This window comes from Haemaphysalis longicornis, unplaced genomic scaffold, assembly GCF_048455015.1.
Source record: "Haemaphysalis longicornis isolate Haplotype H1 unplaced genomic scaffold, Haemaphysalis longicornis Haplotype H1 scaffold_17, whole genome shotgun sequence".
Lineage (NCBI taxonomy): Eukaryota > Metazoa > Arthropoda > Arachnida > Ixodida > Ixodidae > Haemaphysalis > Haemaphysalis longicornis.
In genome coordinates this window covers 593,034-616,822 of record NW_027526276.1, presented here as the reverse complement: position 1 = coordinate 616,822, position 23,789 = coordinate 593,034, and the positions used below count along the sequence as shown (strand labels likewise).

At 47.3% G+C, this 23,789-nt stretch overlaps 1 long non-coding RNA gene across 1 annotated transcript; it reads right to left on the bottom strand.

Moving 5' to 3' along the window:
* Nucleotides 1-2,416: 2,416 nt before the first annotated feature.
* LOC144166370 (uncharacterized) lies at nt 2,417-22,229 on the bottom strand. The gene is made up of 3 exons (XR_013321664.1): nt 22,010-22,229; nt 6,029-6,115; nt 2,417-5,391 (listed from the first exon to the last, which is right to left on the bottom strand). It is a non-coding gene; the product is annotated as an uncharacterized LOC144166370 (long non-coding RNA).
* Between the last annotated feature and the right edge of the window lie 1,560 nt (nt 22,230-23,789).

Here is a 23,789-nt window from a genome sequence, read left to right as displayed (position 1 = left end):
ACGAAGGCGACAGCTGTCTTTCAACAATGCCACAGTAAGACAGCTACGCCGCAGTGCCAGCCGACAGGATGGCACGAAGGCGACAGCTGTCTTTCAACAATGCCACAGTAAGACAGCTACGCCGCAGTGCCAGCCGACAGGATGGCACGAAGGCGACAGCTGTCTTTCAACAATGCCACAGTAAGACAGCTACGCCGCAGTGCCAGCCGACAGGATGGCACGAAGGCGACAGCTGTCTTTCAACAATGCCACAGTAAGACAGCTACGCCGCAGTGCCAGCCGACAGGATGGCACGAAGGCGACAGCTGTCTTTCAACAATGCCACAGTAAGACAGCTACGCCGCAGTGCCAGCCGACAGGATGGCACGAAGGCGACAGCTGTCTTTCAACAATGCCACAGTAAGACAGCTACGCCGCAGTGCCAGCCGACAGGATGGCACGAAGGCGACAGCTGTCTTTCAACAATGCCACAGTAAGACAGCTACGCCGCAGTGCCAGCCGACAGGATGGCACGAAGGCGTCAGCTGTCTTTCAACAATGCCACAGTAAGACAGCTACGCCGCAGTGCCAGCCGACAGGATGGCACGAAGGCGACAGCTGTCTTTCAACAATGCCACAGTAAGACAGCTACGCCGCAGTGCCAGCCGACAGCTGTCTTTCAACAATGCCACAGTAAGACAGCTACGCCGCAGTGCCAGCCGACAGCTGTCTTTCAACAATGCCACAGTAAGACAGCTACGCTGCAGTGCCAGCCGACAGCTGTCTTTCAACAATGCCACAGTAAGACAGCTACGCCGCAGTGCCAGCCGACAGCTGTCTTTCAACAATGCCACAGTAAGACAGCTACGCCGCAGTGCCAGCCGACAGCTGTCTTTCAACAATGCCACAATAAGACAGCTACGCCGCAGTGCCAGCCGACAGGATGGCACGAAGGCGACAGCTGTCTTTCAACAATGCCACAGTAAGACAGCTACGCCGCAGTGCCAGCCGACAGGATGGCACGAAGGCGACAGCTGTCTTTCAACAATGCCACAGTAAGACAGCTACGCCGCAGTGCCAGCCGACAGGATGGCACGAAGGCGACAGCTGTCTTTCAACAATGCCACAGTAAGACAGCTACGCCGCAGTGCCAGCCGACAGGATGGCACGAAGGCGACAGCTGTCTTTCAACAATGCCACAGTAAGACAGCTTACAACTTACAGTAAGACAGCTTACAACTTACAGTAAGACAGTAAGACAGCTTACAACTTACAGGAAGACAGTAAGACAGCTTACAACTTACAGTAAGACAGTAAGACAGCTTACAACTTACAGTAAGACAGTAAGACAGCTTACAACTTACAGTAAGACAGTAAGACAGCTTACAACTTACAGTAAGACAGTAAGACAGCTTACAACTTACAGTAAGACAGTAAGACAGCTTACAACTTACAGTAAGACAGTAAGACAGCTTACAACTTACAGTAAGACAGTAAGACAGCTTACAACTTACAGTAAGACAGTATGTTGTTGTTGTTGTTGTTGTTCAAACCAACCCAACTAAGGCACCACAGAACATACCTCGGGTTCGTGAGCCTGACCTTGCTCTACAAACAACGCCAACTCGCAACAAACATCAGTTTTATGCTAGGACAAACGAAATGATACGCACCAACGCAAAAGGGGAAATAAATAATGGCACGAAAGCAACATAACTGCACCATTTGTGCAGAATACCAAGTGGCGCATCTCGAGACAGTCTCCGATTGTGTAGGCAAGGCCGTACGCACTCACCGCAGGTGCAAGCTAGTCCTCTCTCGCCGACGGTCGTTGTTGCACCTGGCCATCACCGGCCGCTATGCGATACGGCTACACACACACACACACACACACACACACACACACACACACACACACTTGTTCGCTGCGCAATATCGGCCCCACACAAAGAACACACGAGGCCCATAACATTTAGGGGCCTGAATTCCTTGTCATTCACCACGCACCGGGCAAAAAGTACGCAGTAGTTGCGTCCCTGAATTCTTTCTCACATAATACCGGACGACTGAAAAAAAATAATCGTTAAAAAATTTAACAAAATTACCTAATGGTGACGATAACATCACGTTTAATGGCGCAAGGCCGACAAAGGGCAAGAGCGCTATGACAATGGTCAATGAGATGAACTAAATTACCTGTTTTTTATAAAGCGGTTCGTTCATATTATGCCTCAACCTAATAAAAGCCAGCCAAGATGTGCGCTTTCTCGCCTCGTATACACGTTGTGGGGTTCTACAATTCAAACACTAGTTCTTTCCCACCCCGCAGCCATCCGCGCTCAGCAAATATGCCTTGCGAGCGCCGGCTGCGGACGGGTCCGTTTTTTGCGGAGACAGACAAAGGCAGGAGGCGGCGAGGGCAGAACATCAACGGCAGCATTTAATGCAAAGTGCGAATCAAATACACTGCATACAGACTGATCGTAGGCCATAACGGTAACACTGGGAGCGAGGCATTAAACAACGCTAGAGATCGAGATGGCTCGACTCACCGATGGCATACCGGAGCCGCGGAGCGCTGCGCGTGTGAGCACGGTTGCAGTCTCCCAGCTCGCCCGGACGCGCCCCATTGTGGCGCGTTCCCCAAGTCCGGACCGGCGCGCCGAAACGTCCGCTCGCTACCGCATCCCCAAGGCAAGAGAGCATCCTCTTGTCATGCGACAACCCACCAGACCTCGCCGAACCACGGCGCTAGTGCAGAGGAAGAACTGGTTCTCGGGTAAGCCGGAGGGGAAAAGGGTCAACGCCTCCACCCTGGCGACAACGAACCCTCCGGTCGCTGGCGCCCTCCCGTATGGCTCCCGTCAAGCGAGCGAGACGCAATTGTGCAACGCCGGCCGTGATTGGAAGCTAGCCAGAAAGGGGTTCGCGTGCAAGTCGCGATCCCCACATCCCTCCCTCCTAAATTCCTTGCGTACGCCGGCGAGAGCTGACTACAGGACAAGAGGCGACGGAAAGTTCGTTCGTCGATTAAATCGTTAGTCAGTGCATCGCGTTGCCTACGCCGGCTTCCGTTTGTCCAATGCCACCGCTGGTAGTGTACCAGCAGGCCCGGTCGTGACCCGCTGATGTCTGTAGGCAGGTAGATCCGGGAAGAATCGCACCAGCCAGCACAAGCAAGCGTTGCTCAGGTGGCGGTACATCCGTGATAGCCCCTCGCCGCAAAGTGGCCAGAGTCTGCCGACTCCCTCGGCCACGCTTGCGGAGGCATGCTGCACCGCGCCGCTTCAGCAGGCTCGCCAGCTGCAGACGACCCGTCGTCCGGAGCAGTAGTCAGCAGAATAAACACGCTCCGCCATGTAGTCCAAGCCTGGGTGGCTCAGCTGCACAAAGAAACTCCCAGCACCTTCAGCGTAGGGCAGAAAAATAGCCCTCCGATCGCACCGCCTGTGTGGCGCGATCCCAATAACAATTGCCAAGTTGTCAGCATTGCCATTGCTCTGTTAATGTCAACAAAGCCCAATCAATTGTCCAAACCCCACAATGTATAGGGCCGGAAAAACAGGCTGCAGTAGCCGTTTGATCCAATCGACCATGTGGTTCGATACCGAATATCACAATTACCATGGCTTCGGCATAACTACCACCTTGTTAACATCAACAAAGAACGCCAAATTTTCCTAATACTGCAGCGTGTACACTCTAAGCTGGGTAACCCTTAATAGAGGTATACGTTTTCGAATTTTCGCAACCTATAATTTATAAGGTACAAATGTAACCTATATCTTCGTAACCCTTATATACGTATATACGTAAGCGTTACTCAGTTATGGGTTACATTTCCGCTTTCGGCATGTATACCTTTATATAAGTTACATCTACCGCCGTCCAAGGCCCCACACCTGGAAGGTGTCATGTTGCGCGCCAGGCGCGCTTTCGCCGGCGCCGCTGTGGCGACGCCCCGAAGGCGCCTTTTCCGCGTGGTAAACAAATATCGCGTTAGTGGAAGACGATATGTGTGACCATGCTGTCCATTGCGCCGTCTAAACTTTTGCGGTGGGTGTCTTTTGTTCTCCCCTTGAATAAACTGCCGGCCACACGGCTGGGGCTAAAAGAGAATTTTCTTTTATAATTCCTAAAATTGCGGTGCTAAAATGCTCGAAAATGTTCTCTTAATATATATGCATTGCATTAACTGTTCGATAATCGTTACCCAGGTAGTCACCCAAAAATCTTTGCGAGTATCGGCAACGCCTAAGTCTTATAAACAGGCATAACTAAATTTGATGTTTCATAAGCTTTGTCCCGTTTAAGAAACCAGTATCAAACATGCATGATAGGTCTTTTGGTAAATTGCGGGCATGAAACAACATTAGTTAAACAACATAGCCTTAAGCCAAAAATTATTGTCCGACAACTTAGACCATGATTATCAAAAGAGAATTGCAGTACATGCACACATATTTGCGCATTTAACAGGAGCACATTTCCAGAAGTTTCGCGTCAGTAGTTTTGTTTTGAACATTCACATTTATTATTATGAAACACCTGTGGGCTATTTATTAAAAAGCAAAGCTGCGAACCACCCCAATGTAATTATCATTCTTTAATGAGTATTAGACGAGTGTGGATTCTTGGGCGAACTGTTGTTTCCTATATTGCTTTAGACTTCCAGGTAAAACTCGGTTTATTCATATATCCTTCTTAAACATATTTAATAAATGTTGCGTGAACAGCTTCACAAACATGGCCAAATATACAGATTCTTTACCTCAATATTTCCAGGGATGTATGCAAAGTATTTCGAATTGTTTGGTACTGCAATTGAACAATTTCAGACGAATTCGAGTTTGAGCTACATTTATAAGATGGTTCTCAGAGGTGCACTTTCCCAGTACAGCGTTATTGTCATGATTCCCCACAGAAAAAACGCAGAATGTGGGAAAGCAGAAAGAACATTTATTACAAATTCACTGTTTCATACAAAGCAGTGTTTATGGCTATGTTCCCTACATTCTCTGTTTCACTCAGTCTAATATTACACTTGGAATTCACTTGTCTTTACGAATCCATCTTTACACTTCCCTTTTAGGTTCCTCTTTACAGTTCCAACTGAATTATGATTCCCACGCCAAGTTACCGTTTTGTATGCAGCACTAACAAGTTTCTAGGCCGCTTGCAATCTGTCTTTTGGACAAACTTTAAATGGGATCTATAATTTCCTGCATAAAAAAAGGCGCTTGGAAAAATTCAGAGATAAGCTTCCCAATTTACGTAGTACACAAGCAGGCACAAAATCAGGGCACGCTGAGGATTTCCCGAGGTCATCTGAATAACTTGTTCCCTGCTGCCGCAGATGGAGGCATATATGTGAGGGGCCGTCACTTGGATTTCCCCACCTTGAATAGCCATCTACAGAAAATTTCAGAAAAAGAACAAAATCCAGTGCAACCATAAGCCCCTCACATCAAACCACAGACATGTGAAGTACGAAAAATATATTGCACGAAAATGAAGACGGAGACCAGAGAATGAAATGAAAGGCCACACCAGAGGAGTGATTTACGGCCTTTCAAATAATTTCACATCATTTCAGTAATCGTTACACAGTAATCTGACCGCATTGTTCAGAACAACGCGAAGACACTATAGTCATACCGGCCAACCTTCCCGAATTTTAATCGTGCCGTGTTCCTGTTTATCTCGTGAAATGCTCACCCAGAACAGGCAGAAACTTTGGGCTTCGAAATAAACTGACATACATTTGCAAAATAGAAAGCAAAAACATTTCCGCACCTTCATGTGGAATCACTAGTACACCCAACAGAGCCAACGTCGCACTAAACCCAGGAAACGTGCTTTCACGATGCTGACGCCATCTGCGTCACATTTTTGGCTGTACTAAAACATCTCCCTCCCCCCTTGTACCAGCAGTCTCATTTTGAACGAGGATCCCACATGGAAGCCGAAACGTTTTTCATTTCAGTAAAGTGTTCTTCTACCGGTGGTTTCTTCCTCGGCTATTCGTAAAAAGGAATCGCCAACTTACATTTTTTCTTCGTCCAAATGTGTTGTGGGAGAGGATACATCTGGAACTTGCAGCGATCTTCGAGTGGCATTCCCGGGAGCTCTGTACCTGTAATGACTCAAAGGGTTATTTGGGTTAAAATTTAATAGGCTTTAGAGCTCGGCAGTTGGTATACATGCATAATGAAAGAACACCTCAAACTTGACAAGACGAAGAAAAGAACACAGCACAAGCCCTCACTAACAACTGGAGCTTTCTTAAAGAGCTCCAGTTGCACTGGAGCTCTTTACACAAAAAACACAACAAAATAAAACGGACCAAACGAAAGAAACCCCGAACGTGCCGTATTGCAGCCGTGAGGAGACATATGCTTTGTTGAGGGTCCTACACGCTCGCTGCAACGCAAGCAGCTTATGAGAGAACGGCGCCTATCGCAATCAGCGGTATCGGAGCGCCCGTGCCAGGCTGCAATATCAGCTAGCCTTTTGCGGCACACGTGGCCCGGCCACACGGCTACCAGAGCCTCGACTCCCGGAATCGACAAAACGTAACAGAAAACTCGGACCCAAATTGCAGCTTCCGTACTCACTCACTTCGGGCTGACACAACGGCGCGGGGTGCCTGGCCTCGCGTGGATGCCAACTCGGAAACCTTAGTTTCCATAAACAACAACGTCCCGACAAAAAGTCGGAGACCACGTGTTAACTAGCAGCGATGTCCTGCCATATACACGATTGCTGCAACCTCGGCGCTTAAGAAATTAAAAACGCCGCAGCAATAAATAATTCGCCTCACTCTCACGAAACTTCGCCTCTGCAAATAACTCGCTCCAATCAGTTAGGCCTGAAATCTGTTGTCTATGCTCGGATCGTCCGACGCCAGAACAAAGGATAGTGCCGTGCCTCCTGCTCATCTCCGCAAACAAGGCCTCACGTTGGGGAGCCAGATGTGGGGTTCTACATTTCACACGCTAGTTATTTCCCACCCCGCAGCCATCCGCGCTCAGCAAACATGCCTTGCGAGCGCCGGCTGCGGACGGGTCCGTTGTGTGCGGAGACAGACAAAGGCAGGCGGAGGCGAGGGCAAAACTTCAATGGCAGCATTTATTGCAATGTGCGAATCAAATACACTGCACACAGACTGATCGTAGGCAATAACGGTAACACTGGTAAGGTTTTGGCATTTTGCAAGGATAAGTTATCCTTCGAAATTTTTCCTAACAGTATTGAACGAGCGCACCGCATTGGATCACCTTCCCCAGAAAAAAAGCGACCCATAATCGTGAAATTCATGAACTTTAAAACAAAAGAAGAAATACTGTCCTCGGTCCTAAACTAAAAAACACAAATTTTGCAATAACGGAGGATTTTGCTGCCACCACTCCCCTTTATCCGCCCGGCCAAATGCGCATTCAAACTTCGGCTTGACAGGTTGTATGTTGGGAAAAAGTGCTACTATTACGACGCCATCTCTGACTCCATACTAGAATGCACCAGATCCGTTTCTAACGTCACAGAAACCACCGAATCATTGACTGATGTCCCTAACTGACGCCATTCTCGACGCCCGCCCCAAACCACGCTCACCTTCTCGGCATTTGTCGTACTTGAACTTCAACATTGCATTTACAAACATACGAAGCCTAATACCTAAGCGTGACCATCTTCTCAGTTTCATAGATGGCATCAATGCTGACATCGTTCTTCTAACCGAAACGTGGTTACATGCCGACATTCTCGACCACGAAATCTTTCCGTCAAATCACAACTGCACCCTGTTTCGCCGTGACTGAATCGGCCGCAGGTGAGGAGGCATTCTCATTGCTACCAGAACCACAATTGATTCGTCACTCATATGCCACGACGACTCACTTCAACTAACATGGGTACTAATTCATTCCCAGGCAGTAAAAACCATTATCGGCGTTTGTTACAGACCAACCGACAGCGACCAGTCTTTTTTGCGATCTACTCAGCCAATCGCTGACTCGAATTACAAAAACTTTTCCCGAAGCTTCTATCTTCCTATCTGGTGACTTCAATTTCCCGCATATAAATGGGCCTCAGCTCTCAGTTCTCAACAGATCACCACCCAATGAAACTAACCAATTCGTCCATTTATCACTCGACTTCAACCTTCATCAAGTCATAACCTGTACGACTAGAGGTTTCAACATACTCGACCTGCTCTTAACAACGCACCCCGATGACGTTTTAAGCGTGACATCATTGTCGGGCTTAGGTGATCATAGCCTTTTACATATTTTCGTATATCTGCCTCTAAGAAAGAAACTACCTATAAAAAAATATAACTGATTACAAAAGAGGGAACCATGAAGCTATAAATGATGGACTATGCAGTTTCTACGAACAGTTCAAAGACTCACATCTAACCCGCACCGTGAACGCGAACTGGGAACTGTATAAAAATGAGCCGCTTAAATTACAAAACAAATACATTCCAATACTAACCGTGACATCTGATTCAAACACCCAGTGGTTTAAGCGACACCTCACATCAATTCTTAACCGAAAAAAGAGTCTTTACAGATCAGCTAATCACAGTAACAAGCCAGCCACTTGGGAAAACACCGTATAGCCCAGTAGGCAAGACAAGGGACGGAGGGGACACGGACGAGCACTTGGGAAAAGTACCACGCGTGCGCTAAACAGTACGTTAAGGCAATAACGGAAGCAAAGAACAAATTTTTTCCAGCGATTTACTTTCAATCCTCAAAACAAATCCTAGCAAATTTTGGCTCTCTCCCAAATCCCGGATTGAGCAACTTGAACTCACTAGCTCTAATGGGGAGCCGATAGAAAGCAGTCAATGCGCAACAGTTCTTAACAACTATTTTGCCTCTGTTTTTACATGTAATTCCGACACCATCACATTACCACGCTTCTTTTCTTCCACCACGTTTCCCGATATCCAGATCAAACCGGATGGAATGTCCAACCTGATCAGTAACCTTAAGCTATCATCATCATCATCAGGCTGCGACCACATTAACAGCAAGATTCTAAAAAGCACTGAGTATTATTCCAGCCTGATTCTACATCTAATATTCACCCAGTCATTGCACTCAGGTTGCGTTCCGGACGATTGGAAGGTTGCTCAGATAGTACCATTATTTAAATCCGGTATTCGCTCACTAATTACAGACTACCACCCAATTTCCCTAACGAGTATACCTTCCAAACTACTCGAACACAGAATCACCTCTAGCTTAATGACCTACCTAGAATCAATTAAATTTTTTTATCCACACCAACATGGCTTCCGTAAACGGTTCTCGTGTCATACCCAGCTCGCCGAATTAATACATGACATACTACAGGAAATGGACAATAACCACCAAGTAGACGCAATTTTCTTGGATTTTTCTGAAGCATTCGATCGTGTCAGCCACAACCTCCTACTTATATATCATCACTAAACATCCCTTCTAACCTGATATCATGGATCAAACACTTCCGAAAAGGACGCACGCAATTCACTTCGGCTAATGAGCACAAGTCTTGTCTAACCAGCGTATCGTCCGGTGTACCGCAAGGTGCAAGCCTATCACCTCTGCTCTTTTTAAAATACATAAATGACCTGCCTACTAACATTACAGCAAACCTAAGGCTCTTTGCAGATGTCTGTATTGTACCAAACCATACACGCCGCCGATGATCATTCTAACCTGCAATCAAACTTAGACAGCATTTCATTATGGTGTACAAAATGGCACATGCCATTAAACGTAACAAAATGCGAATCACTCTCATTTTCTCGGAAACATGCCATATCTCAATACACCCACAACGTCAACAATATACCGATCAGCTCAGTCCTATCATATACCTGGGGGTTCACATGACGTCATCGCTTTCTTGGTCAACGCATATCGACACCATTTGCTCGGAAGCCTCACCTACTCTTGGATATCTTCGCCGTAACCTTAAACTTGCTTCTCAAGAAATAAAAAGGCTAGCCTATCTAACATTCGTAAGGCCGAAACTGGAATGCGCATCGGCCATCTGGCATCCATCACAAGCATACCTAACTGTACAACTTGAATCCATTCGAAACCGCGCTGCACGCTTTATCACCTCGCAATATTCAAGTCATGTCAGCGTCACTGCCCTTAATCTATCTCCCTTCCGACCCTTGAATCACGGCGTGTTATTGCTCGCCTATGCCTCTTCCATAATTTCTTTTATCGGCCAGAATCAAGACACACGCTTCTAAGGCCGCCTCACAGAATATCACCCCGCTTAAATCACACTTGCCCATTAGCTCCGATAACCGGCAGAACGTCAGCATTTGCTTCGTCATTTTTTCCTAACGCTATTATTCTATGGAACGCTTTACCCGCCGACATCGCCACATGCACCAATAACAAACAATTTAGAGACAAGCTTGAAAAGACGTTCACATGATGCATTAACAATGTAATTCTACTGTTCTGGCTTGATAGTTTTATTGATGCTTCAACTGCTTTTCGTATTTTGAATTCTGTTCGCTGACTTCACTGTTACCGTTGTACATTTTTGTGTAATTTTCATTTAAGGTATTCTTTGTTTTGTATTTTCCGGCTTTCATGTTCACCTTAATTGTTTTCCTTTTTTCGATCGTTCAATAGTACTCCTGCAAACCCTGTTATCCCCCCCCCCCTTATGTAATGCCTCCGGGCCCTTAAGGGTATAATAAATGAAATGAAATAAATGATGAGGCCGAAGCCAGTGGCGAGGTAGCGTCAAACGCCCGAACGAAAGATGAAAAGCATGACGAACATAAGGGTACACCTGCTACAGACAAGGATGCTTTTGCGACAATTACCGATACCGACAACAAAAATCTTGAAGGAAAGCACGTGAAAAAAAAAGACGGACTTACGCATAAATGAAAACGATAACCAAGTGACCATGAGAGGGATGAATACCTTCAAACAAACGCACTGCATTGACAGCAGAACGCGCCGCTTAGAAACGCCGGAGGCGATCTTTCTGGAATACGCAGTGAAGCGACGCGAATACCTGCATGAACTACGCTCCGCGCACATTAGTCCAAGGACAGTTCCGGTTTCTATACATCTCCGAGACGCTGTTCTTATAGGAGAGAGGAACGCGCCTCGCCAAATGTGGAAGTTGGGTCGAGTGACTCAGCTTTTCCAATGTAGAGACGGAAAGGTTCGTTCATGTGAAGTGCGTACATCGGCCGGAACAACTTTGCGTCGGCCGATTCAATTACTTTATCGCCTTGAAGCTTCAGATTCATACACCCCAATCATCGAGGATTGAAGAAGCTAACCAACCTGATTCATTTTATCTGGCCGGCCCGGAGCCTGTTACGAAAAGCTATGTTTGAAACGATAACAAGACGACGAGACGGAAGAAGGGACAAGCAACTGCCTGACGAGGAACGAGGCTCGTGACATCTTCCTTTACCGAATCTCCCGCTCAAAGGTCATAATAAACCGGTGCTCCTTTAACTGCGTCTGCTTCCTGGTCTTCAACAATGTAGATATATATACATTATATATACATATATATACATAGGACAGAAAATAAGGGTTGGCAGTCAAGAAAACCTCATAAAGCAAAGGGGGGGGGGGGGGGGGGGGTTGTGGTGGGTCATAGAAAGAGATGAATTTTTTTGTCAGAAAGAAATTGGTGAGAAAATGCCCGCCGGGTGGGATCCGAACCCACGACCTCCAGAATACCGGTCTGGTGCGATAACCACTACGCTACCGGCGGGGCTGTTAGAGGGGGAATATTCACTCTCAGCTGGCAAACCAGTAAAAATATAGCAACGTTTCTCCGCTACATTGTTGCCTTAATATTAGCCGTTGGAGCAAATGGTATACCTATCACCAGGTATTTCATCAGCAACAACAGCCGTGAAAAAGGGCAGTGTGTGGCACAACAGATGCACGGTGCTGTCAGATCAAAACTTTTATCTTACCCGGCGCGGTGGTTAAGGTGTCGTGCTGCTGGGCGCAAGGACGCGGGTTCGATTTCCGACCGCGGCGGCCTCTTTTCTGATAGAGGCGGAAAGCGAAAACACCCCTGTGTTCGAGATATCGGCGCACGTTAAAGATCCCCAGGTGGTCAAAATTAATCTGGAGCCCTCCACTATGGGGCGCGCCTCATTGCCTGTGTAGCGCCGATACGTTAAACCTCCTAGGCAGTCTGACTAGTCAAAACTGAGTTGTGTTGCCTATCTATCGACTGCAAAAAGAAACGAGCAGAAAAATCTACGTTGAAAAAGTTAAGACAGCACACACGATGGCACAATGGAAAAAACTGTCAGGCGAAACGCGTAAAATATTGGGCATATCCGGGCTACTAGAAGACAAATTAAAGTTTCCGTGACCCTAATAGACAGTTAATCAGATTTACAAACCAACAAAAAAATAGCACGACGAATCTAAGAAATACTTTTTCTTTCAAGAAAGCATATACCGCCCAAAGTAATAAAAACGTCGAAAAACATTGGTTTAATAATTAGTTTATTTTGTTCGTTATTAATAAAGCCAACTACTGTTCGCTTGGTTTCCGATCGGCTCACTAATTTTGTTAGAATTGCAAATATATTGCTGTGAAAATGTACTTACCGCATTTGCTTCCGCAGCATATATAAATAAAAATGACAATTCCTTTCTTGATTCCAAGCGGGTGGTTGACTACTGTAGGCTTTTCCGCAAATTCAACCGCGTAAGACGTGTTCGGGTATGCTTTAAATATTATTGAGGTATAAGGGATCCCGTACTGGGTGGGGGAAAATAAACGGCCGTTGGAACGGGATGCGCCTGAAAGCAAGCGCACTGTACAGCGTTTGCCTTGCCTTTTTCCCATCCGAAGTAGAGCTTGTGTCTCCTCAAAATGGCCATAAAAACGTAGAGCTCTGGTCACTAAAGCGGAAGATTAGAGCGAAGTTAGATTGTGCATTTCAAAGCTACGTTAACAGTGTGTGGTGGGCGTTCACCGGCGCCTTTTCAAGCAAGGAGAAGCAGACGACGCGCCGAGACCGATCTCAACTAAGGTCCCTGTAATACAGGGACCTTAATCTCAACACTACCGCAGCGCCACCACCTGGTCGGCAGCAGCAGCGGCCCGCGCCGCCGTGCTTCGAAGGCCGCGCTCTTTGCCAACTGACCTGATCTAAAAACGTTGAGCACAAGTGACACCCCTCTCTCTCTACTTAGGGGGATGATTGCCGGCGGGGCTCAGCTTTCCCCTTCCCTAAGTAACGCCACCGTAAGTGCAATGGTTGGTTTGTTAGTTTTAAGTAGAACTGACACCGAATGCAACGAAGGCGATATTGATTGAGAGATTAATTAAACCGAAATGCACACGCGCCTAATCGAACTCGTTTTTCTGTTTTTTTTTTGCGGAAGTTTCCCTGGGGGGGGGGGGGAGGAATAGACTAAAAGCAGCAGCGTCTTGCACCGTTGGGTGAAGTGAAAGGAAAGCGTTTTGGTAACACTTAAACTATTAGGGTTGTTCACATGAATGTTAAAATAACAGAAAAATGGTTGAACGGATCCAAAATAACAACGTTAATTTTTACCATCTGCTACAGAAATTGGGTTTCACGTGGGAATGCTCCGCCAGGGTTTAGCGTTCGTTTCCACGAACGGCGGCGCAAGCACCAGTCTCGAACGTAAAATCATATCAAGTCACGAAATTACAATATTAAAGCTAAAATGTTCAAAGAATGCCTGGGACATCCTCTTACTCAAAATGTCTGGGTCAAGACGTCGTGCACCAAAATGTCCGTGCAATGAAATGTCCACACCGAAACGTGCTGGACCGAAATTTCCGACACCGAAATGTCCGGATCCCGTTTAGCAGTCCGTCCGTTTCGTTGGCTACGTTGTTACCGGGTTGGCCGGGCCCGGTCTGCTCCTGAGCGCGCGGAAGGGCGAGTAGGAAGGGTGCGGAGGCACGGACATGGCAAAGGCAGGCCCGCGGAACTTATTCCCCTACCGCGACGAATGCCCAATTGCCCAGCCGGGTCCCGGTCAACCCGGTAACAACGCATACGACAGAACGGACGGACTGCTAAAATTCTATTCTTTCCCCGCTAGGGAACAATTCTATCGGCCAGACGCGCATTCTGGCCTCCCCAGACAAACGATGAAGGGTGAAAAGCATTCTCGCGGCTACGCTATTCACCCGTCGAACGCCGCGCAAGCAACCAGCATGAAAGCAAACACAAGCTGCGGCCTGCTGCGTAGTTATTCTTCTGCCTTTGACCTTCGAGGAAGCACGTACGGCTGAAGGGCGAGCAAATTGACCATCTTATAGGAAGAGAAACGCAGTAGCGCTTTGTGGATTTTTGTACTCGAGCCTTGGCATCAAATACAGCCAAATTCTAGCGATGTAACGGCAGGAACGCCGTTCCTTCGAAAACGTAACGAGTTACCGTTACAGTTCCACCGACCCTTAATGGAACGGTGGCGTTCCTCCGTTCCTCCAAAAAGGAACTAGTTCCAGGAAAGCCGTTCCTTGTAACACCGTTCCTTGTAACACCGTTCCGTACAACACTGCTCACAATGCGTCCGGTCGAGCGCGATTCATTTTAGATTTGCAATGCTTTAGGGGAAACTGCGTTTATTTACGTATTTTTAGCGTGTGGATTTTTGCAACAACTCGGCTAATCATCCGGCACACGGAACGAACGGTACGACGCTACGGAGTGCTAGAACACGTTTTCCGTCTCACTACACGGAAAGAACCCGGTACGTGCGCACGCATGCGCAGTCGGGCCCCGGTGAACCCGGTAGCAACGTAACGAACGGAACGGCCGGAGCATACGGGCTGCTAAAACTCTCTATTTACCAGCACTTACGCCTGTTAAAATACAAACACGATTAGCGGCGGCCGAGCTTCATTCGGTCAAGATGGAAGTTAAATTCCGTTCGCAGCAGCAGGATTACGCGTTGATAGTGTGCCTTCTGTCTCGCATTGCTGTGTCGTTGTGTCTTACATTGCCCGGAATGCTCTTTGTGACCTCACGCCCAGCAGAGATTTACGTTTTGTGTGCAAGCTGCGACTGCAGAGGATATATTAAAATTCCGGACAAACAGAAACAATGTTTTTGTGACGGCGCTTGTTATTTATGAGTGCCAACACTTCTCAATGTTTAAGACATAACCAACTTGTATGTAGGTTTTTCCTCGTGCACTAAATAAAACACCACAATTTGTATTAATTTCACGGCACATAGGACTTGATTACACGGTGTTTAGTTATGAAGTAATACTACTATCATAGCTATGTCGGCCTTTTTTATTTTGACATTATATATATATATTAATATATATATATATATATATATATATATATATATATATATATATATATATATATATATATATATATATATATATATATATATATATATATATATATATATATATATATATATATATACAGTTCAATGAAAAGCGATTCCAATTTCTGCCTGAAATAATTTCAAAATTAATTCCAATTGAAAATTATTTCCAATTGAAGCGCACTATGTTCACAGAGCAAAACTACCGCAACGTCTTTAGAGCGCGCTAATTTGAGCACATATTGGTGCTGCTCCAGGAGCCTGGCCGTTATCTTCAGGGATAAATGCATATGGGTTTAAATCGGCGAAGAAATAACGGAGGAAATGTACCTAGCGCTAGTTCTCATCGCAAAGTTTAAAAAATGCTTAGCAGCTAGGAGAGTGGACCGTACGCACTGTCTCTTGAACACAACACGGCGCATTTATTTTTCTTTCTATACAACCTCTGTAATCAAGTTTTCAGTAGCGTGTTTAATGGCGTTGTCGTGCCAGCGAAAATGAAACAACACAAATCTCTATGCGCGGCCAGACATGATCGAGCCAGTGTAAGAGTATCAAAAGACACGCATAGCAAAATGTCTAGTCTTTTCAAATATTTTTTCAACCATCCTATCGCGTGTCCCCGTTTTATGAAGTGCGCATTCTGCCCGGCCAACCTGTTTTTGCAAGAGAAGTGTCTTTAAGGCAAGCTTTATTCCGTCGCCGGCAAATATTCGTCGCTCTCCCATTTGTCGACACCGCGTTTCCCGAGAAAAGGTGACATTTTTGGAATTTCGGACGAATGAAGTCCCACCAAATACCGGCTGCTTGAACTGTAACTAATCAACTTGCGGCTTCAAACTGTGCAACGCGGTATACATGCTGTGTGTGAGATGTTGTCAGACAAAGCTAACCGGTGGTTACTGTCTTTTTGTTGAATATTATCTTTTTTAACAATGTTGTCGAATATGGAGCATCTTTTCAGATTTGTTAGATTGAAAATGTGTTGCCTATATCTCATTCAAGAATTTTTTTAACTTCTGGCCGCTTCAGTCACGGCCGGGTGGCTGAATCGAGCGACAGACTGAGATATACATACATACGGACAGACAGTTTCGGCGGTTGAGTAGCCCAGGAAGGACAACATCTTTAAAACCCGTGCGCTGGCTGTGTCTCTCAGTCGGCGCAAGCGCTCGCCTACGGGGACCGCCCCGCTCCGTCCCGAAACCAGTCCCCGAACGCTAGCGCCGCGAGGGAGTCAAGCGGCGACAAACGTAAACACCGCCACTCACGCCCTCGCCCGTTGAATTCCGGGCGACGCAGCAGGCCGCACCTTGCGTGCGCTCTCATCCAGCGGCCGTGATCAAGGATTATTTCAACTTTTGGCCGAGCGGCTGAATCGCGGGGCAGTTGGCCAGTTCTAGAGAGGGCACATTATGTACATAAAGCTACTTAACGGCGACCGCAGTATCTCCCATGTATACAGCGGGGCGTGATATTAAGTTGAAATAAATTATCTTTATGACGGACACAGACAGACAGACTGACAGGCCAACATTGTCGCGCTCAGGTGGCCAAAGAAAGGCTATCGTCTTTAAAACCAGCTGGAAAGAGACGCTGCCGCATTGCGCAGCCGTACCACTCGCAACCGCCGCCAGCCCGCAAAGTAAGAGATAAACAGAAAGACGAAAACCGGCTACCGCGCGAAAAGCCAAAGAGGGATGGCCTGCCGCGAGAAAGGGACAGGACAGGGGCGCTACGCGTCGTTGTGTCTATTTTCGTTCACAGCACGGTCAAAACCCACACGGGTATGACCTTAATCACTAATTTTTGTATGCGTGCGTGTGCGGTTAACCGGAGCGCCCGACACAAATTTGCTGCACCTGGCGACGCGCGGACGGTGGGCCCGATTCGCGCCTCGGTCAAACAACCCGCGGAAGACGTGCCGCAACTTGGCGGCACACGGCGCCGCCGAGTCTACTCTTTTTTCCCATCGAGACGGCCGCACCAAATCATGCCTGGGACGACCGGCCCAAAAAAAAGACCCGCAGCGAGTAGATCCTGGAGACGGCACCGCTGAGTCGCCTTCCCTTTCCTGTCATGGCTCGGCTGACGCAATCACTTCGCCTTCAAACTGCGGCCAGTGATAGTCCTGATTGGGAAGATTCGAACTGCACGCGGCTGCGCCGGAAACCCGGGGGTATAAAACCAGCCCTGGAGCAGCGGCTGTGCGGCGGCATTTCATCGGAGGCACTGAGTTGAGAAGTGCTATCGCTTTGTGTGAGTCATGTAACGCTCTTGTAAATGGCACTACACGAGACCATATTACTAGCGAACCTGAGCAAAATGTTTCAAAACGGGAACCTAATAAAAAAATTTGCGCCAATCCACACTGTGAATGTGGTTGGAAAGCAAAGCTGTAAACGACACCCACAATGATTACCCACGCGACGTCACTTAAATTCACTCACATCGCTCTACAAATAGTGAAGCCAGACAGAAGTGGAATGCACTTAACCAGACCCTCTATTACTTCGAAGAGATATTCTTGGTAAGGTTAAATTAATGCACGATGCATCAACGGTGGTAGATTGATTTGTATTGGTGTAGCAAATGAGTGGAAACTATTTTTTATATATAAAATTAAAGCTCAAGCCTGGTTAAACGACCTGACTTCTCCGTCTCTGTCGTCGCGGACGGAGGCGATGAGATCGGCTGCAGAGACGCGGGAGGAGCAAGAGGAGGAGTACGAGGTGGAGGAAATACGTCTATTTAGATTTCTGAACGGCACAGAGTGCCCCACAGGGCAGTGGTTCCTTCTTCACTGCAGCGCATATTCAGTCCGCGCCGCCTGTGCTCTGCCGATCAGCTGAAACTGGGTAGGCAGAGAGGGGCTGGACCGCAGCATCTCACATTCATCTTGTTAGGTAGTTGACGGAAAGAGATGAGGGTGCTCAGAGCTAAAGTCGCACACCCCGATTATGTGGCAGAGTGTTCCTACTTCTGAGCAAAATTTACAATCAGCGTCGTAGCGATTCGGGTGCATTAAGTGAAGACGCGTCGGGTGTGGGAAGGAGCCGGATTGTATGAGCCGTAGGCTAGTTTGATGATCTACGGAAAGGTCAGGGTAAGGCGAAGATACGGTCTGTCTCAGAAGGCGATAATGCTGAGTTATGTGCCTGAACGAGACAAGCCGGCGACTGTCCCCATGCAGCTCCATAGCACGGGGGTGAAATTGCAGGCTTGGTGGGCGTATTCGTTGCCCTCAATGGAAGCGTGAGGTGGTGTCCAGATGAGCTGAATAGAATTATTTCGTGAGTGGTGTTTAGCACACGCAGTGCAGGTCGGGACACCAAACCTGACTGGTTATTCTGGTAGGCTCGTTGGGAATCGACGACTACCTTACGAACCCCTGTTAGAGTGAGAGCCAAGGCGATGGCTGCCTTTTCTGCTGCCGTCATTTCTTCGGTCTCTAGTGATGCACACGCAAGAAGGTTCGTTCTGGAGGTAGCCACAATGATGGCGTACTGCTGCCCTCAATGTTGGGAGGCGTCTGTGTAGATAACTGCATGATGCCCACCGAGGCTGGTGTTCAGCGCTTAAACCCGTGCTTCTCGGCGACCCCCGTAGTATGAGGGGTTTATATTTCAAAGCAAAGGGAGCATCTTAATTTCTTGTCGCCAGAAGTCCAGGAGTATATCAAGCGGATTGGCATTCTGTGCTGCCCAGCTAATCTGGAGAAGGATGCTGCGACCCGCCGCAGTTCTGCTCATTCGGTGCTTCTGGATAGAAAGATGGCCCTCTAACCGCTCTTCCACCGTATTGTAGAGCCCCGTGCTAAGCAACCTTTCGGTGGACGGACTCGTGGGAAGACAAATGGCTTGCTCAATCGCCTTTTGAATCATTATATAAAGCATCTTATGTCCTCCTTGGCGAGAAGAAGGCAGGGGGTTGACGTAAGTGATTCTCCAGAGGACAAAAGCTTGAACTAATCGAATGGTATCAGATTCATTGAGGCCTCGCTTCTTGGTGTAAACTCGCCTGATCATGTGTATGATTTTATTGATAGTGTGTTTGAGGCGCTGCAAGGATCCGTAACTCATGGTGTTGGTCTGAAGATGTAGGCACAGGATCTTGATGCTGGGGCTTGGAGTGATGGCCTGGCCATCAAGGAGTATTTCAATGTGTTCTTTGGGGTGTCGTTTGTCGTGAGGGCGGACGACAAGGAGGTGAGAATTTTTACGTGTGTACTGGAAGCCACAGGCTTTAGCATACTGGGGTACTAGAAGTGAGATGCCATGGGTTGGTGTGAGCTTCCTTTAATCGCTATCGTGCGGCATTCAAGGAGAATGCAGGGGTTAAACCCGTAGATGGGCTTGGTGAGTGCACCACTTTTCTTCCCCGTCTCCGCGTCGGCTCGTAGCTCAATCGGTAAGATAACGGGCTCTTGCTTTGCAACTCTGTTAGTTCCAGGTTCGATTCCTGGCGGTGCAGTAATTTCTTTTATTTGTTCTGGTGACACCAACGGTCGCGAAAGAACCCTTGGGGGGTAGAGGTAAAAAGCTTTGCTTTAAAACATATGGGCGCACGTACATCAGCCAAATTGTCGCTTGAATACGCACAGGGGAATGGTGCGGGCAATTTCGGTGAGGCAAACGTTACAAACCACGCAATCGGTTTGACGCGAGTTACGTAAATTAACTGCGACTGTTGAAATGAGCGGTTCGGCTCACGAAACGACTACACAGCGTGACATGCGTCTACGGAAACTTCTGAAGACCGAAAAAGAGGGACATCAGTACGCCTAGTGCGTGCATTGTTAGCAGCCTCCACAGCCTCTCCCCTAAAACAACCAGAAGGGAGCAAGCGCAATGCAGCCGCCACGCGTTCACAGGCCGCGTCAACAAAAATAACTGGGGCAGTCAACAAGTGCCATAGGAGCAGAGCAACTGCGGCGGCGTTTCCCGCCGGGCCCTCACCCCCTCGTTTTTCCCTCTTCACCGTGACCCCTTTGCCAGCGACCGCCGAGAAATGCTTACAGCGCCAAACAGGGACCGGGAAAGGAGGGAGGTGCAGTTTTCGTAGTTTAATTTTACCATCCTGGACAGTGAAGCTGCACAGCGGCACCGCCGTTTGCGACTCGTACACGCGCGTCCGGACTCGAGCTCGTGATAAAACTTGTTTGCACTACTGTACTCACGAGTGCATATACTCAAGAGTGCAGGCACTCGCAAAACCAGTATTCATGAGTATTGTACTCACGAGTACTCATACTCACGAGTACTCATACTCAGACTCACGAGTGGTGGACTCACCCCTGTACTCACTCGTCATCGCACTCACTTTTTTTTCTGGGTGTGTACTCACTCATCATCGTACTCACTTGCGAGTTTGAGTACAAATGAGTGTACTCACGAGTGAGTACGCCGACCTATGCTAAGGACGCATGCACCTATTGCTTATGTCTCTCAGGTATGAATGAGCACAGCAAGAGTTACATAAACTACGCAGCGATTCGTGCTGGCACGCATACGAATAAATCAGGAGCAAGGATAATCAAACGGCCCATATTCAAAGCTTTCATAGCTTGAGACTTGTCATATGGAACTACTCTTTTCAGAAGTTGCTTGTAATCGGTCGGCCTGAATTCGTAGTTAGGATTACATACTCTGCACGCGAAATAATGCTATCACAGCCGTGATAGACTAATATAGTTACAAAAACAACACTGTAGAAAGGACCAATTAATAAATGTAGGTACCACCTCCAGGGAGGCCAGGAGCCGTTGCGCATTACTGGCTCTATGTAGTGGAATCATGGGCATATATACAAAACATACCGCAGGCATTTTTTTTTCACAGCAAAGCTGCATACCTCTCCCCCCCCCCCAACGGTTTCATCGACGTGAGCAAAAACGATTCCTGTGGGCAAAAAATGCCCGCCAATCCACCCTATGAAGGTGGTTTGAAAACGAAGCTGTAAACGACACCCACAACGATTACCCATGCAACGTCACTTGAATTCACACACGTGGCCCTACAAAAGATGAAACCAGATACAAGTGAAATGCACTTAACCATACCCTTTCTTGGATGTTCTTTGTTAAGGTTAAATGAATGCAGGATTTATGAACGGTGGTTGGTTGAGTTGTATCGGTGTAGCACATGAGTGGACACTTTTTTTGCAAAATGAAGGAAACTCAAACCCGGTGTTAGACGATCTCACTTCTCTGTTTCTGTCGCTTCCGAGGGATCGGTGGCAGAGACGAAAGAGAAGTGAGATGCCATGCGTTGTTGTGAGCTTCCTTTATAATTATATAACCGCATCCTAGCGAATGCACAAGGCGCGCACACGGCCGCCACACGTGCCATCAGCGGAGCGCACAGCTGCGCGAAAGGTAGCGTGACGCTATCACATGGCATTCAGCGATAACGCAGGGGGTAAACCCGCAGATGTGCTCGGTGAGCGCACCGTCTGTCTCTCGCGTCTCCGCGTGGGCTCTCTCCGCGTGATACCTAGCCCTTCGGTGAGCAACATTAGGTTGGGGTTTGTTACCGACATCTGCATCATGAATGCAGATAACAAAAGTTCCGCTCTTAGATGTACTACTTATATCTAGCAAAGTCAAAAATCCTCGACTACCAAGCAAATTGCGTCAGTGCTCACAAGAAGTCAAACAAGCCGTGCTCTCACCAAATCCGACGCCAAGACCAACGCCGCTCCCTTTCGTCGCCACCGCTGCCACCAGCTGCCTGGACGACCGCCGGGTTGCCCAGGAAGGGAGACGACGCCGTGCTCTCACCAAATCCGACGCCAAGACCAACGCCGACGTATACGCTCCCTTTCGTTGCCACCGCTGCCACCAGCTGCCTGGACGACCGCCGCGTTGCCCACGAAGGGAGACGACACACGTAGTTCCAGCAGCACAATGCCCGTCGTTCCTTCAGCGACGCCTATTTTGAGCGCTACCTAGCCAATCAGAGGGTGGCAAAATAAAAAAAATTGGCCGCGTATCTGCTCCTTTCGTTGCAAATGACGTCAAAGACGATAGTCTTTATCGGCTTTTGCGAAGTAAATGCCTCTCTTCGCTTTACCATCTTTCTTCGCATTGTGCTAAGTGCAGCCAATGCAAACCTAACTTTCCTGCCACTAACATTTTATTTAGGCACCGTAATCAAACAACCCGCGAAATCATGGAGGCATTCCACATAGCAGAACGAGGTGATAAGTTTGTAAGCCAAACAAGCGTGTGTCTCCATCCTAAAGAGATTGCATATCTGCGTGTGCCTTGACTGTAACGTGTGTGGTATCACCGTGACCTTTGCAAACTTGTTTCGACCATGCGCACTGTCCTTTTATTATTTTATTGTTTGTGTTCAGTATTTATGTTCACCCTTTCTGATATTAAAATTTAGTTAAACCAGCGGCTGTCCTTGTGTTGCACTTCCTTCTTCTTCGTTTGAGTTCGCGCTGGTTTTATCCAAGATTGCCTGTGTACCCTGATAATAAAATGTGTTGCCATGTTTCATTGCTTTGTTCGAACTTGCCACTGGTTCTGATAGAACTAGTACACACTGGCAGACCTATCACAATACAATCTGATAGACCTACCAACCTTTTCTTTCCTCCCTGCCTACCAGACTAATACACACTGATAGACCTGATAGACTAATGCAGACTGATAGATCTAATAGACTAATACCTACTGATGGGCCTAATAGACTAATACAGACTGATAGGTCTATTAGTGGCCATAAGCATATACGTGTATTAGAATTTGCATCAGAATTTCGGCAATAAAAGAAAAACGGTGAAGAAAAAAAAATTTTCAAAATTAGCCAAATCCACTTTGGGTGGAATCGAGAAAAACGTCGTTTTTTGCCACCAAAATAACGGTGGCAAGTGCTGAAATAATTTTTTGCCATGGTGTAGAAGGGAGGAAAGGATCTTATTTGAGCACTGAAATAGAAATGTAGCTGCATTACTTCCCTCAATGGTAAGTACTTGTAAAGTCCGGATCTGGCACACATTGATGTGAGACGCAGAATTTGACCCATTTTGGATAAAAAGTGGTTTATTTCACAGGTCCTTGCTAGTGAAAAACGGCTGGAAATGTATCACTCAAGGACTTTTTAAAATAACCTGCATAAAAGTAGTAATATGACTGTCATTTTTCAGCTGCAATCCCTTGCTGCACTGGGACGTCACTGGGTGCAGAGAGCACGACTAGATGCGGACAGAAGTGTCTTCTTCGCAACATCCGTACTCTTCCTGTTCGACAGCTGCCATTTCTATATCTTTGAATCTACTCAAAACGTCAGAAAAGCACTTCAACTCTTCATGCAGCTGCCATAATTCTCCAAAGCTTTTAAACAGAAGTCCCGTGACGCCTTTCACCTTCAGGAGGTTTACGTTGTGCTCGTACAAGCCACGCATCTCGGGAGCACCTGAAAGATTCTTCCCTTTGTGTGAA